This window comes from Somniosus microcephalus, chromosome 1 (assembly GCF_052327205.1).
Source record: "Somniosus microcephalus isolate GS21.2 chromosome 1, FLI_Smic_1.0, whole genome shotgun sequence".
Taxonomy (NCBI): Eukaryota; Metazoa; Chordata; class Chondrichthyes; order Squaliformes; family Somniosidae; genus Somniosus; species Somniosus microcephalus.
Window position 1 is genome coordinate 253,036,715 of NC_140987.1, and position 15,814 is coordinate 253,052,528.

The window sequence follows — 15,814 nt, forward strand, 5'->3', positions numbered from 1 at the left end:
TTCGCTTTTGAAAGAACTCGCATTTCTGGCGATTAACTCTGAGCCCATATTCTTTCAATCTGGTGAGCACCTGCTCCAAATTCGCGAGGTGATCCTTATCATCATCTCCTGTAATCAGAATGTCGTCCAGGTAGCATTGTGTGCCTGGAATTCCCTGCAATACCTGCTCCATGGCCCTTTGCCAAATCGCTGGAGCCGATGCCACTCCAAAAACCAGTCTATTATACCGATATAAGCCCTTATGTGTGTTGATCGTGAGATACTGGCGTGATGCTTCATCAACTTCCATCTGTAGGTACGCCTGCGCCAGGTCTATCTTGAAGTGTTTCCCGCCAGACAGCGAAGCGAAGATATCTTCAATCCGCGGAAGCAGATATTGCACCGTGTGAAGAACCGGATTAACAGTGATCTTGAAATCGCCACAGATGCGAACCTTCCCAGGTTCCCCCGGCTTGTTGCTCAACGAATGCTTCATGACAGGAACAATGGGTGTGGCCCATTCGCTCCAGTCCACCTTTGACAGTACTCCTGAACGTTCTAGCCCTTCCAGCTCTGCTTCCACAGCAGGTCGTATCGCATAAGGAACCGGTCTGGCTTTGAAAAATTTTGGGTTTGCATGTTCTTCAACCTTGATGTTTGCCGTAATTCCTTTCAGTGTTCCCAGTCCCTGTTGGAACACCTCCTTAGCATCATCCAATATTTTGGACAGTCGTTTAGGTTTGACGTCGTCCTCTTTACAAGAATCTACAGTCAGTGCTTGTATGGAATGCCAGTCCACATTTATTCTCCGGATCCATTCCCGTCCCAGTAGTGGCGGACCTCCATCAGGTAACACATACAAGTCCATTTCCTGACTTTCTTTACCATTGTAGACCACATTTACTTTTATCTTTCCGATGGGGTATACTATTTGCCCCGTGTATGTTTTCAATACAATCTCCGTATCCCTCGGGGGAATGTGCGAGAATAACCTTTTGTAATCTTGCTTATTCATGACCGTCGATGCCGATCCAGTGTCCAATTCCATCTTCACTTGGACTCCTGCTATCCGAAGCATGACCCAGATAGTTTGGTGGTCTGCTGTGTTACCCACATTATGTATTTTTAGACAACCCAGTTCCTTACTGCTGGAGTCTGAATCCATCTTCTGTTCATCCGAACTGTTCTCTGTCACCTTGTGTACTTTTTTTGTACTTCTCCTGCGGCGACTTTTTGCTGCTGGTCTTCTTTCCTGACCGGCATACTCTCGCTATGTGACCAAGTTTGCCACATTGCCGGCATTCTTTATCTTTGAACCAGCACTGGTTCTGGTCATGCGTTGTCCTTCCGCAACAATAGCACTTTACTGCGCCCAATGCCATTTCATTGGTGCTGAATTCCAATGGCCTTTGCTGTATCTCTGCGGCGCCTCGTACTGCTGCCTAGTGCGATGCTGAAAGCTTTGTCCAGCGTACGATCCTTTTCCTCTAGCAGTCGCTTCTGGGTTCCTTCCCTTAGAAGCCCACACACAAACTTATTTCTCAGTGCGTCTGCTAGTCCTGTACCGAACTGACAGTACTTTGATAACTTGCGCAGTTCGATTAAGAATTCAGCGTTGCTTTCCTCTTTAAGTTGAATTCTTTTGCAGAATTTAAATCGTTCCGCTATCAGCAGCGGCGTGGGGTTTAAATGCTCTTGCAGGATAGTAACAATATCCGCGAAATTCTTTCCTACCGGTTTATCTGGTGTTACAAGGTTCCTTAATAACCCGTACGTCTTCGCACCCATCAAGTTTAATAGGGTTAGTGCTTTCTTATCCTCCGGTACCTCATTCGTTGTACAGTAAACTTCGACGCGTTCCACATAAGTGGCCCAATCTTCCACATCGCTATCAAAAGCAGTGATGTTACCCGTTTTTGGCATCCTTGTTGAGTTTCCTTTCCTTCGGATATGTTTATTATTTTATTTAATTTTTTTCAAAATGGCGGCTTCCCGCACTTGGCGGCTTGTCCCGCACTTGTCTTCTTCCCCCGCCGACTCAAAATGGCGATTACCGCGCTGTTGCCGTTCTCGCCTCCCAGCGGTCCTTTATTTTCCCCTACGCTGCTGCTCTTGTTCCCCACCGCTCCCGCAGTCCTTGTGGACATAAACGCTTTTCTGGCTGCTGCGCGTCTCTGCCCCGATTGCAGTCCGGCCCCTGACACCGGCTGCGGTCGTGTTCTCCGCCCTTTTCGTCGTTTCCCTCCCCTTCTCTTACTGACAACTCGGCCGACTTCCCCCCCCCCCCCGTGCCGCTCGATCGGGCTTACCCGCCACTGTCGTCGAAGGGATGTTCACTGATGTTTGACTTCGTGGCCAGAAACCAGCCCGGGTTCCCGATTGCCTCCCGTGCTATGCAGTGCCCAGCAGGATGTTGAGGGTGGATGTCCTTGATCGACGCCCGTTTCAGAGGCGAAGCTTCCTTTGATGCAACTGCCGCTAGGTAAGATCAGACTCGTCTCCACTGTTGAGTCTGTGTTTCCAAATGTAGTTATGCTGAATAACTGGACACAGACTACAGAAATAATTAAACAGGTCTTTAGTAATTGAGGGTCAGGGCTGAACTGGAATACACTTTGCTCCACAGGGTTTATATACCGGTGTGGTCACCACCGGTACTACAATGTACAGGAGCCATCAAAAAGTAGTCCATCACCTTAAGGTATCCTCTTAAGGTGGTACAGGTTACATACACTACACCGCCCCGTCCGACTTTCGGACCGCCGTTTCTCCGCGAGCCGATTCAGTCCCGCCCGCCGCTGGCGGGACTGGCCGTCGGGACCTTAATCAGCAATTATTGGCATGTTTAATGCCATTTTAGGGTGCCCTTGCAATTTTCAGAGGTTCCCCACGCTAAACACGCCTGCGGGGAACCCCGCTGATGAAGCCTGACGTGAAGCTTGCTGGCTTGCTCTCAGCTGCAGGTTATTCGGGAAAGCTGCGATTTAAAGGGACTGCATTTGTATGTTGAAGGACCTTGTTGCAGGCTTGGGGCTACTTCTTCAAGGCTTAGGCACAGCTGTGGAAGGTTGGAGCCTCACCCACTTCTCCAATGTGATCTCCTGGGAAGCCCCTTTCGCCACCCTCACTCAGCGCTTCCTCAGCGGAGGCATCTACCAGAAGCATGGGACGCCTTTTCTTCCTTCCCTTCTTGCCATTAGAAGATCTCCAGCAGCAGAGGCGGCAGCAGCAGAACCAAGAACAGCAGGAGGAGCACCAGGCTGCTGCTCACTCACCTGAAGCTGCACAGACCAGAAGGGGCCAGCGCTTGGAAGTGGCTTGAGAGCACCTTGCTGCGCTTTAGGGGGCCATGGGGACCCGTATCTGCACTGGCAGTCCTACTCGGAAGGACTTCCATGAAGTTCAATAGATGGCCAACGCTCCTCAAGAGATGCCATTCTCTTATGAGCACTCACCATGTTTTCCGTACCCTGGCGAGTTATCTCCTCCATGGAGGTTGCCAACCTTTCCATGGTGATGCGTTCCTGCGCCAATGACTCCACAAAGGCTCTGCTCATGGTCGCTATGGACTCCTCCATTCGCTCCGCACTCGCAGCGACCCTGGAGACAAAACCTGCCAGAGACCTGCATCTGTGCATGGAGATCCATCACCTCTTGCGGATGGACCCAGAGGCAGAGGGTCGACATGCAGCACAGCTGAGCTGAGCTGGCAGAGTCCTGCGCCCTCCGACGAGGACTCTCCACTGCTGTCCTTGTCTCCAGAATCTGCTGAGGCTCACTTGTGAGCTGTGAAACACCAGGTGACAACACTACTCTATGTCCCGAAGGTCCCCCTGAAGTGTGAGTGTCTGCGCTGGTGCTGGGTGTGCTTACTTCTGCTGATGCTGCGCCCTCAGAGGTTGGAGCTTCTCTGAGGAGTCTGGCTGCACAGCCTCTTCCTCCTCCACAGTGGGGACGGGGGCTCTGGATGGTCCTGTGGGGGAGTAGAGGAAGGAGTTAGAGATGTGATGCCAAGGTTACATGCACATTCGAGTTGACATCTGCTGACACCTGCATCCATGCAGCCTTGGTCTCAGTGGGAGGCCTCTTCCTGCCTGACCTAGGGAAGAGAACCTCCCTGTGGGCCCTAACCCCATCCAATATTGCCTGCAGTGAAGCTTCGTCGATTTTGGAGGCTGCTCGGTGTCTGGCACTGGCCACAGCTGCTGCAGGCTCCTCTGCCATCCTGTATGATTCGTTTGGAAGCCAACAGAGGAAGCAATGCTTGCTGTGGACCTTGAAAGCACCACGAATGATGACCTCATACTCTGTGGCTTCCTGACTGGAAATGGACAATTAGCAAGGCTGCCCACACGCTGGAAATTAATTGGCCACTTGAGGGAAAATTGCGTGCAGCTGGCTGACCCATTTTTTTTGTGTATCAGAACCCCACATTCGGGGAATCCGACCATTTCCCACAAAATCGGGCCCAGTACCTCCGACAGTGCAGCACTCCCTCAGTACTGGCATTGGGAGTGTTAGCCTAGATTATGTGCTGAAGTTTCTGGATTGGGATTTGAGCCCACAATCCTTCTGAACTCAGAGGCGAGAGTCCTACCAACTGAACCACAGCTGACACAGTTAAACAGTAATGGTTTGTTTCAACTCAACTGAGTTGTGAGATTTTTGATAAAACTGTAGTTCAGCAGCAACTCGGAACCCTTGCTTTTCCAGCTTAGTAAGAAAAACCCCAAATTAGTGTTGTTCTAATAAATCCTCTCATTGACATTAAAATGCTCAAATTATTGAAGAATGCTGGTTGAGAAAATCTAGGCCACAGTGTTCACACGAGGTCCATCTCTCTAATCCGGCAGCTCTCCAAACATAAATACATTTTTTTAGAAACATTATTTGGGACTTCTCCCAGCTGAGTGCATAGTTTCCAAGGCTATATATATATATATATATATATATATATATTTGAATATTTGGAAAGCCAAACACGGAAAATGAAGTATAGAGCCTCTTCTGTGCTTTCTCTAAGGTGTCCCAGTTGGCTGTGTAGTGCTAGGAAAATAGTGAATTGCCTTTGGCTGCATTCATTAAAAAGCAATTTTCCTGTATTATATCCATAAATTATTAACCAACAATATATTTTATAGGGATTAATATGGTCATGGAAATTAGACTGTTGAATACCTAAAAATCCTCTTGTGGTGATAATAGAAGTGATTAAATTATCTTGATGTATAAACATGGCACAAAATACTGTTAGCAGAACATCCAAGTTAACTCACGCACAAGAACAAAAGGAAGGCAATTTTGCCCCATAACAAAGAATTAATTTAAGAAGTTGAAAAAGTTTTAACGTGTTAATATCTATGGGGGCAATTTTCTGTCGTCGTTGGAGGCGGGTTTGGAGGCGGGAAAATCAGATTCAATGAGGTCAGCTTAGGAACCCGTCTCCGCGGGATTTTGCCGGTGCCAGTTTTGGAGGTCAGGAAACGGTCCCGCCTCCAGCTGGCCATAGCGATACTTGTCATCATTAAATGTTTGTTAAGGGCCTCTCTAAGCCTATTTTGAGAGGCCCTCATGATTTTTTGACGATTTCGGCGTGCTCCACACACCTCCTGAACCAAGCCAGGTAAACCTGGCAGGTTGACTCGTGGGTGGCCTCCTCACTGCTGCAGGTCTAACGAGACATCATTTATTGCAGCAAGGATTACTTGCAGGTGCCAGACCTTGGCTTTAAAAGGTCTCTGAGCACATTTAGAATGCCTTCCGAAGTCGGAGGTGCTGCAGCTTGAATCAGTCAACTATGGGACCTCCTTGGAAGACCCTCTTCCCGCTTGCAATGAGCGCTTCCCCAAAGGAGGCATCTGCAAGCAGCATGGGAACCATTCGTTTTCTTTCTGCATGGAACTCCGATGAGGATGAGGACCATCCAGGGCAGCAGCAGAACCCGGCAGCTCAGGAGCAACACCAGTAGGAGCCCCAACCTCCTGCTCAGCCACCTGATGCTGCACAGTGCAGAAGGCACCAGCGCATCAAGGCACCTCGTTGCAGGAGATACCCCCGACAGAGAGTTTACAGACAGAGGATGTGCTACCTCAACATGTGTGAGCAGCAGTGCCAAAGGAGGCTGAGACTTTCGCGAGAGGTTGTCCGAGAGATCTGCGGCCTGCTGCAGCAAGACCTGGTGCTCAAAGGAACGGTGGACACCCCTTACCAGTGGCTGTCAAAGTCACCACCGCACTCAACTTCTTTACCTCGGGCTCCTTCCAGGGATCATCAGCTGACATCAGCGGCATCTCCCAGATGGCCATCCATAGTTGCATCACGCAGGTTACCGATGCCCTTTTTGCTAAGGCCCACAATTACATCCAGTTCACAAGGGATCAAGCAAGTATAACCGCCCGTTCAGTTGGCTTTGCAAATATGACAGGCATGCCAATGGTGCAGGCGTCATAAACTGTACACATATGGCCCTTAGGGCGCCCATCACAACCCAGCTATCTTTGTCAACCGAAAGGGCTTCCACTTCCTCAACGTTCAGTTGGTGTGTAACCACAAGAAGGAGTTCTTGCATATTTGCGTCAAGTTCTGTGGAAGTTGCCATGACTCTTTCATCCAGCAGCACTGTTCCTCTTTCGGCCAGGTGTAACGCGCATCAACGCACTGAGCCAGCACTAACGAATTTCTGTTCATCAACGGCAATTTACTAGATTTCTACAAATTATTAAATCTTGACTTTATAGAATCATAGGGGGGAATTTTGCAGGGGTCAGCGGGCACGATCGGTGGCGGGTTGGGTGGGAAAGTGTTTTTTTTTTTGACAGCGGGTCGGGTCAACCCACCTCCATGCGCCTTTACCAAATGTCGGGTCTGTCAGTGCTGAGCAGACCCGACACGCAGCAGCAGGGGAGGCAATTAAAATCATTAGTGGCTTGTTTATAGCCACTTCACACTGCTTTTTCCTCAACTTTTTAAATTTGACAGTTCACCCACCGGTTTCCCGCTGTGCCTGAACCTCGTCTGTGAGGCTGAGGCGGGAGGTACTGGCCATTGTTTCAGCTGATGAGCTGACAGCTTCAAATGTCAAGTCAATGCTCCCAGCTGATTGAGAGATGTTCCCTTAGCCACTAGCTTCTCTAAACTGCGTTGCCACTACAGATTCAGAATGCTGCAAGTCTACACAAGTCTCCATCCAGTCTGACCTCATTACCTCTCCCACCATTGACAGGTCACTTCTGTCATCTCTACTTCACCTGGCATCTATTCCACCAGCATCATTGCACTTTATACTCTCTCACCTTGGTCCTCAGAATCCCACCACGATCAGCCCCAACACCAGCAGCACCAGGCACACCAGCAGCACCAACAACAACACCAACCTTCACAGGACACAGCGCATCAGCACCCAACGACATTGCTGCCCCAGAGGCCAGGGATGATCTCGCCATGGCCAGATTTACTTCACTTGACGCTGTACACCCTGGCTGCCACATGATGCGCCAGGATGGCACCACCCCACACCAACACCATAAATCATCCCTACAATGCCCAAGCCATTCCTTTCACACTCATCACCATTGCTGGGGGTAACGTTATGTCTCACCATTTCACTGCAACTCACTAAGCCACTTCCAAAGGTGCACACAAACCTGTCCAAGAATGCAAAGTGTTGAAAATAAAGGTTTCAATGTTTGACAGCACATTAACAGAAACTTTACATAAACATTGGATAAAACATCCAAGTGCCTACCCTTGTGTGCTGTTAGTTGGTATGATTGCATTAGGATGAGTGTGAGGGGTGGCTAGTGATAATGTAGATAGAGAGGGATGGGTGGAGGTACAAGTTAAGTTGGTGTGAGTAAGGATGTGCAGGAGTAGGGTAGGGAAGGCAGAATGATGGGGATGTGATGAGTGACACAGGAGGATGAGGTTGAGTGTGGCTTTGAACTAACGTTTCATGATCTACTGAGATCATTGAAATGTTTGCGGCACTGCACCCAGGTCCTCCTGACCACATCCCTGCTTGTGTCCACCTCTGCAATGTGTAACCAGGCTGTGCTGATCTCCTAAGGAAAATCATCTTCACCCATGGGAAGGGAAGAGGACCTCCCTGTGTGCTGTGACTCCCTCCATAAGCATACGGAGGGAGTCATGGGAGAGTCTGGGTGCAGCCATGCACCTCTGTGCAGTGCTTGTCAGCATTTGCAGAAACCTCAATGTTGTAGAACACTGACAGCACAACTGTCAAATTAAATTTGAACATGCTCACATTAAGGAAACCGGCTGATGACGCATAATCAAATGACGTCATCAGACCCGCTTCCTTCAGTTGGCCGTGAAACTCGCTGGGCGGGCTTAACAAGCCCAATCACGGTAAATTCATTCTACACAGTGGGCTGGAGCGGCTTTAGGGCTGGGACCCGCCACCGATGTTGCCCGCCCCGGAACCGCTGAGGTTGGTAAAATCCAGCCCATAGAATCTTACACTACAAAAGGTGGCCATTCAGCCCATCATGCCTGTGCTGGCTCTTTGAAAGAGCTATCCAATTAGTCCCACTCCCCTGCTCTCTCCTGATAGCCCTGCAATTTTTTCCTTTTCAAGTATTTATCCAATTCCATTTTGAAAGTTACTATTGAATCTGCTTCCACCACCCTTTCAGGCAGTGCATTCCCGATCATCACAACTCATTGAGTAAAAACAATTCCCCTCATCTCCCCTCTGGCTCTTTTGCCAATTATCTTAAACCTGTGTCCTCTGGTTACCAACCCTCCTGCCAGTGGAACGAGTTCTTCCTTATCTACTCTACAAAACTCTTCATAATTACATTTGCCAATTATCATTAAATTGACATCAACCAGATGATCTAAAAATTTGCAGATGATACAAAAATTGGCCGTGTGGTTGACAGTGCGGAGGAAAGCTTTAGACTGTAGGAAGATATCGATGAACTGGTCAGTTGGGCAGAAAAGTGGCAAATGGAATTCAATCTGGAAAAGTGTGAGGTAATGCATTTGGGGAGGGGCAACAAGGCAAGGGAATACACAATTAATGGGAGGATACTGAGAGGTGTGAAGGAACAGATGGACCTTGGAGTATATGTCCGCAGATCCTTAAGTAGCAGGACAGGTCGATAAAGTAGTTTAAAAGGCATACGGAATGCTTTCCTTTATTAGCCGAGGCATAAAATTTAAGAGCAGGGAGGTTATGCTAGAACTGTATACAACACTGGTTAGGCCACAGTTTGAATACTGCGTGCAGTTCTGGTCACCACATTACAGGAAGGATGTGATTGCACTGGAGAGGGTGCAGAGGAGATTTACGAGGACGTTGCCAAGACTGGAAAACTTTAGCTATGAGGAGAGATTGGATAGGCTGGTGTTGTTTTCCTTGGAACAGAGGAGGCTGAGGGGAGATTTAATTGAGATGTATAAAATTATGAGGGACCTAGATAGAGTGGATAGGAAGGACCTATTTCCCTTAGCAGAGGGGTCAAGACCAAGGGGCATAGATTTAAAGTAGTTGGCAGAAGGATTAGAAGGAAGATGAGGAAAAACTTTTTCACCCAGAGGGTGGTGGGGGTCTGGAACTCACTGCCTGAAAGGGTGGTAGAGGCAGAAACCCTCATCCCATTTAAAAAGTACTTGGACGTGCACCTGAAGTGTCATAACCTACAAGGCTATGGACCAAGTGCTGGAAGGTGGGATTGAAAGGATAATTACTAGTCCTAGCCCCTTTAGGGTTACCCCGGATCAGGCATATTCCCCAGATGTTCACTTTCAACTAAAGTTTGAGGTAGCCGAATCCTAAAGACGCTTAATTGGGTCTAAAGGTCCAGACTATCTCTCCCTAAAGGAAAGGAACAGCCTGTTACCGTCCTCCAGATAGCACTTTTAATAAGTTTAGCTAGACTGTAACCTTCCGGATATTATGAGGGCCCAGAAAACTCCCCCAGAATTCTGCAACTCCTCACCAAAGAGTGTACAGAGATTGAGTTCACGAGTTTGATACAGAAGTACTATGTGAGACAATTCTAAAAATATATAGATTTATTAAAGAACCAACATGTAATTTACAGTTGGTGATTCAAATCGCAACATTAACAGTTCCAAATACAAAAATCTTAATTCTATTATCAGAGATCCTTATTCTCAAATTTTAACTTCGTTACATTTTTACATTTCTTAGTATATTCCAGGATATCCACCAAAATCAAATACAATACCGTTGATCCCCGAGACTCAGTTGTAGACTTAGAGCTTGCCTCTGAAGCCGAGAATTGCTTTGCCCCTTCAAGTGAATCTATCTTCCCATTTGAAAGTTCAATTTTTATACCCTTTCTCAGTGGTATGTCCTTTGAAGTTTTCTGCTGATGTAAGTTAATTATCTCTAGTCATTTTTCTGCTGATTTCTGCTATTTTTACAGTCAGTTCAGCTGGCAGCATTAAGAATTGTGTCTCCTGTGTAGGTGTCTCAAGCTTAACACAAAAACAATATGATAGCTGGTGCATCTATTTGATGTCATTCTTACCAAGGTCTTATGTTTGTATCTTTTTATGACATGTAAATTAAAAACACCTCAACTGGGTGCACCATTGTCTTCTTAGTTACCTCAACTGGTTGTAACACAAACTTGTGTCTCCCGTGTTTCATTTGATATTTTTATGAAGGCATATCTTTCTTTAATTTATGTGATTCTTTCCAAAGTATTGGTTTAAGGCACTTTAACAGGGTATACTATTGTGTTCTTTCCAAAACTTCAGACTTTCAGGAACCTCCAACCTCCTGTTTCAATAAGGCTATTGATTCAGTGTCAACAACTTATCTTATCTCGATAGCCTATATGCTGTTTACAGCTTTTCCATTGTTAGGTTTTTAGATTTTCAAGCCCAGTTTGTCATGTTACAAAGGCTATAATTCTTTTATAGAATGGTGTATTTTTCTGAATAGGTGTATTGCTTATTCCTTCACAGGATTAGGCTGGGTAGCTCTTTTCTGACCGGCACGGACACGATAGGCTGAATGGCCTCCTTCAGTGTGGTAATTTTTCTATGATTCTATGAACCACATATTGCATTAATGGAGGTTACTCAAAAGCTGGAGTTAAGAGCAGTACAAGGAAGGTGTGTAAAGCGAAGTAAAAAGGACAGAACCAGCATATGAAATGTTAGGGCATCTTGGATAAATGCATCAAATGGGGAAGGAGATTGCAGAAACCATAACTGTTCTGAGGGAGTTCTGCACTGTCGGAGGTGCTGTGTTTTTGATGAGATGTTAAAACGAGGCCCCGTCTGCCCTCTGAGGTGGACATAAGATCCCACGGCACTATTTCGAAGAAGTGCTGAATTTATCCCTATTTTATAATTTAATTTTAATGCACGGTTATGATTAACGCACCCGGTGCAGTCATCCTAAAATTATTGGCAATAGTCTTGATCCTGAATGGATGGAGAGAGGGGGTGGGGGGGGGGCGGGGGCAGTTCTGAACCAAACCGGACAGTTACTTTGCACCAATGGAGATTCATGTATTTGTAAAGGACAATGGCCGTCATATGGCAAAAGACGATTTGATCTCTAGTATAGTTAACTGATTGCACATCGAGCAATGGAGCATTCCTGTTATATTGCTTGGGAACTGGACTGGTTCCTGACTAGGGCAGAGATCATATCATATGGCAACAAGAGCAGGTCAGAGGCTAGGTATTCTGCGGCGAGTGACTCACCTCCTGACTCCCCAAAGCCTTCCCACCATCTACAAGGCACAAGTAAGGAGTGTGATGGAATACTCTCCACTTGCCTGGATGAGTGCAGCTCCAACGACACTCAAGAAGCTCGACACCATTCAGGATAAAGCAGCCCGCTTGATTGGCACTCCATCCACCATCTTAAACATTCACTCCCTCCACCACCGGCGTACAGTGGCTGCAGTGTGTACCATCTACAAGATGTACTGCAGCAACTCGCCAAGGCTTCTTCGGCAGCACCTCCCAAACCCACAACAGCAGGCGCATGGGAACACCACCACCTCCAAGTTCCCCTCCAAGTCACACACCATCCTGACTTGGAAGTATATCGCTGTTCCTTCATTGTTGCTGGGTCAAAATCCTGGAACTCCCACCCTAACAGCACTGTGGGAGTACCTTCACCACACGGACTGCAGCGGTTCAAGAAGGCAGCTCACCACCACCTTCTCAAGGGCAATTAGGGATGGGCAATAAATGCTGGCCTTGCCAGCGACGCCCACATCCCATAAATGAATGAAAAAAAAATATAGAAGGTAAGTGTCTTTCGAGATAACCACATGGACCGTGTGATCTCCTGGACTGGTTTTGATTGTCTGAGTGTGTCGGATAGAAATTTTCCAGAGGTCTACCTCTTTCTCCTCCTTTAAGATGCTCCTTTAAATCCCACTTCTACCACAGAAGACAGTTGAGGCCAATTCATTAAATATATTCAAGAAGGAGTTAGATATATTTCTTAAAGCTAAAGGGATATGGGGAGAAAGCAGGGACAGGGTACAGAATTTGGATGATCAGCCATGATCTCATTAAATAGCGGAATAGGCTCGAGGGGCCGAATGTCCTACTCCTGCTCCTATCTTCTATGTATGTACCTCTTTGACCAAGCTTTTGGTCATCTGTCCTAATATCTCCTTATGTCTCGATGTCAAATTGTGCAAGCCCTGGGTTTTTTCTCTTTTTTTGCCCCTCCCTGGAGATTACATGCCTGAAGAGAGGTAGGAAGTGTCTAGTTATGATGTTCCAGCCATCATGGGGCATTCTTGATGGACCTGCTGGTCTTTTCCTGCTGCGTCATGTTCGTATGTTAAGAGGAACTCGCACTGTTTTGGGATTACCTCTCACCCTTTTGCATTGAGTCTCCATCGTGTCATTACATATACGGACTGAATGTCACAGGACACAGACTGTTATGGTACATGAGCCAGATGAAAGGCAGCCCTTATGTTTCATACAGAAGATAGTGGATAATTATTTATACAGAACATAGCAGATAAATATTTACTGATCATTTGCCATCGCTGGGTACACTTTAGTTATCGTACTGATTTTATGTTAAAACACTTAGTTTGAACAAGAACTACATGATTATTAAAATCTTGTCTTGCAAATAGAAAAGAAGCAAATCTGAGGATTAAGTTCTATAACTTCTTTACCCAGAGTGTGGTGAGAATGTGGAACTCGCTACCACATGGAGTAGTTAAGGCGAATAGCATAGCTGCATTTAAGGGCAGATAAGTACATGAGGGAGAAAGGAATAGAAGGATATGCTGATACGGTGGGAGGAGGCTCGTATGGAGCATAATCACCGGCATGGACCTGTTGGGGCAACGGGCCTGTTTCTATGCTGTAAATACCATGTAATTTGTAAATTACCCTCAGATTATCTGGCTAATATGATTGTAACTAAGTCCAGCTGTCGGCTCCAGAGGCTTTAACTGTTTCTGCTAGTCAGGATCAAAGTCGGCACTGGCCCAGATCTGATTCTTTTAGTAGGCTGAAGAGTCTCTCTGTGACTGTAAGGAAGATCAGCTTTTTCTGTCAAAGGTTGAGAAAATCAAGCTATTTTGGATGCTGCTCCTGACTCTAAGTGTAATCATACCAGAGAAAGTTCCAGGGCCTAACTGTTACTGGGAGTATTGTGACGACATTGTAGCAGGCTGTTCCAATTAATGGTTAAATGCTTCAAGAGTACTGCCAAAATCTAGCTTGGTTTTTATAATCTGCAAAATTACATAATTCAGTGTGTAAATTGCCACAATTGGTTAGAACATTGTTTTATCATCTTTTTGGTACAAAATTTAGACCAATTAGATCCATGTTTGCCAACTCGGATGGTTATAAAGCAAAGTGTCTGTCTAGTTTCAGCCTTGGCCTGGTAGGATTGGGGGCGGGGAGGAGGGTATTGTGGTGGGAGGGGGTGGGGAGTGGAGAGCTATTCACTTAGTCCCACTCCTCCCTGCTCTTCCTTTAATGCTTCTTTCTGTTACTTGACTGAGATGATCTTTTACATCGTGCAAAAATCGTTCGCTTCTCTACTTCTTTTTCTCTCCCCTCTTCATCCCCCTTTTTCTGATCCTATTAATAGATGCGTGTTCGTCTCTTAGTTTTCAGTTCCGAACGAGTCTAAAACATTAATTATTTGCAGTCTCCACAGGTGCTGACCTGATCCACTTTGTGTTTCCAGCAAAAGACAATCTGTTTCCAATAAAATGTAACCAAATATTTCACTTTATAAAAAAATGCAAGTTCATCTATCGAGTAAACCAGAGGCATTTCAGTTGCCTCTTTGCAGTTTTTTGTTTTGGAAATGACTATAGGACATTCGGTTGCACAAGAGGTAGAATAATGGCAACGTTCTGACAGGTACAATGAAGTGCGTTTATAGAAATAAATTCCTCACCAAATTACATTTTAATCTCCGCGACCATGTAGCTGACAAACCACCTGCTATGATTTTCAGTGAGTCTCCAAGGTATCAAAGTGTCAAAAATATTAGTCATTAACAGACAGAAGCAGTTCAGGGAAATAAATGGAACTTGTTCAATTTTCGTGTTGAAATCTGTGATATAAATAAAATTGCATCGATTATGGAACTCCGACTTGAAGCTTCCAATACAGCGACAGATACAAAACAAATCAGATTGCTGTAGTTTTCCCTTTTATCCAGATTATGCTAGTATTTTTCCATGACATCTTGCAGTATAAGGCATCCGGCATGAACTGGTTGGGCCGAATGGCCTGTTTCTGTGCTGTTTCTAAGCCATTGTTTTCGGTCCCTGCCACAAACTCCGTTCCCTAGCCACTGACTCCATCCCTCTCCCTAACATCTGTCTGAGGCTGAACCACACTGTTCGCAACCTTGGTGTCATATTTGACCCTGAAATGAGCTTCCGACCACATACCCGCAGCATAACTTAGACTGCCTATTTCCGTCTCCGCCCTTGCATCAGCTCATCTGCTGCTGAAACCCTCATCAATGCCTTTGTTACCTCTAGACTTGACTATTCCAACGCATTCCTGGCTGGCCACCCACATTCTACCCTACTTAAACTTGAGGTCATCCAAAACTCTGGTGCCCGTGTCCTAACTCGCACCAAGTCCCATTTACCCATTACCCCTGTGCTCGCTGACCTACATTGGCTCCCAGTTAAGCAGCGCCTCGATTTCAAAATTCTCATCCTTGTTTTCAAATCCTTCCATGGCCTCGCCCCTCCCTATCTCTGTAATCTCCTTCAGCCCCACAACCCCCCGAGATATCTGCGCTCCTCTAATTCTGCCCTCTTGAACATCCCTGATTATAATCGCTCAACCTTTGGTGGCCGTGCCTTCTGTTGCCTAGGCCCTAAGCTCTGGAATTCCCTGCCTAAACCTCTCCACCTCTCTACCTCTCTGTCTTCCTTTAAGACGCTCCTTAAAATCTACCTCTTTGACCAAGCTTTTGGTCAGCTGCTCTAATATCTCCTTATGTGGATCGGTGTCAAATTTTTTGTCTTATAATACTCCTGTGCAGTACCTTGGGATGTTTTACTTCATTAAAGGTGCTATATAAATACAAGTTGTTGTTGTATATTCTATGTAAGGCTGGCTTTCTCTAATGTACATGTGATGCTTATTTGAACTTTCAGGAGAACTGGTTTTAAATTTAAAAAACGAATTACAAAATTGTGATTATGGGTGGAGCAATTTTAGTCATAAAGGCCTGAATTTTAGTGGGGAAGCGGTTTGGAGAGTGGGGGTGCTCCGAAGCTGTGGGGAAACCAGGGAGAACGGGGTTCCCACAGGCCCTGTCGCTTTTAACAGCTGGGCCTGATTTGAATGGAAA

At 46.3% G+C, this 15,814-nt stretch overlaps 1 protein-coding gene across 3 annotated transcripts in view; it reads left to right on the forward strand.

The window, feature by feature from the left end:
- Positions 1-15,814, forward strand: part of megf10 (multiple EGF-like-domains 10) — a 267,435-nt gene that overhangs the window by 96,089 nt on the left and 155,532 nt on the right. The window lies entirely within an intron of this gene.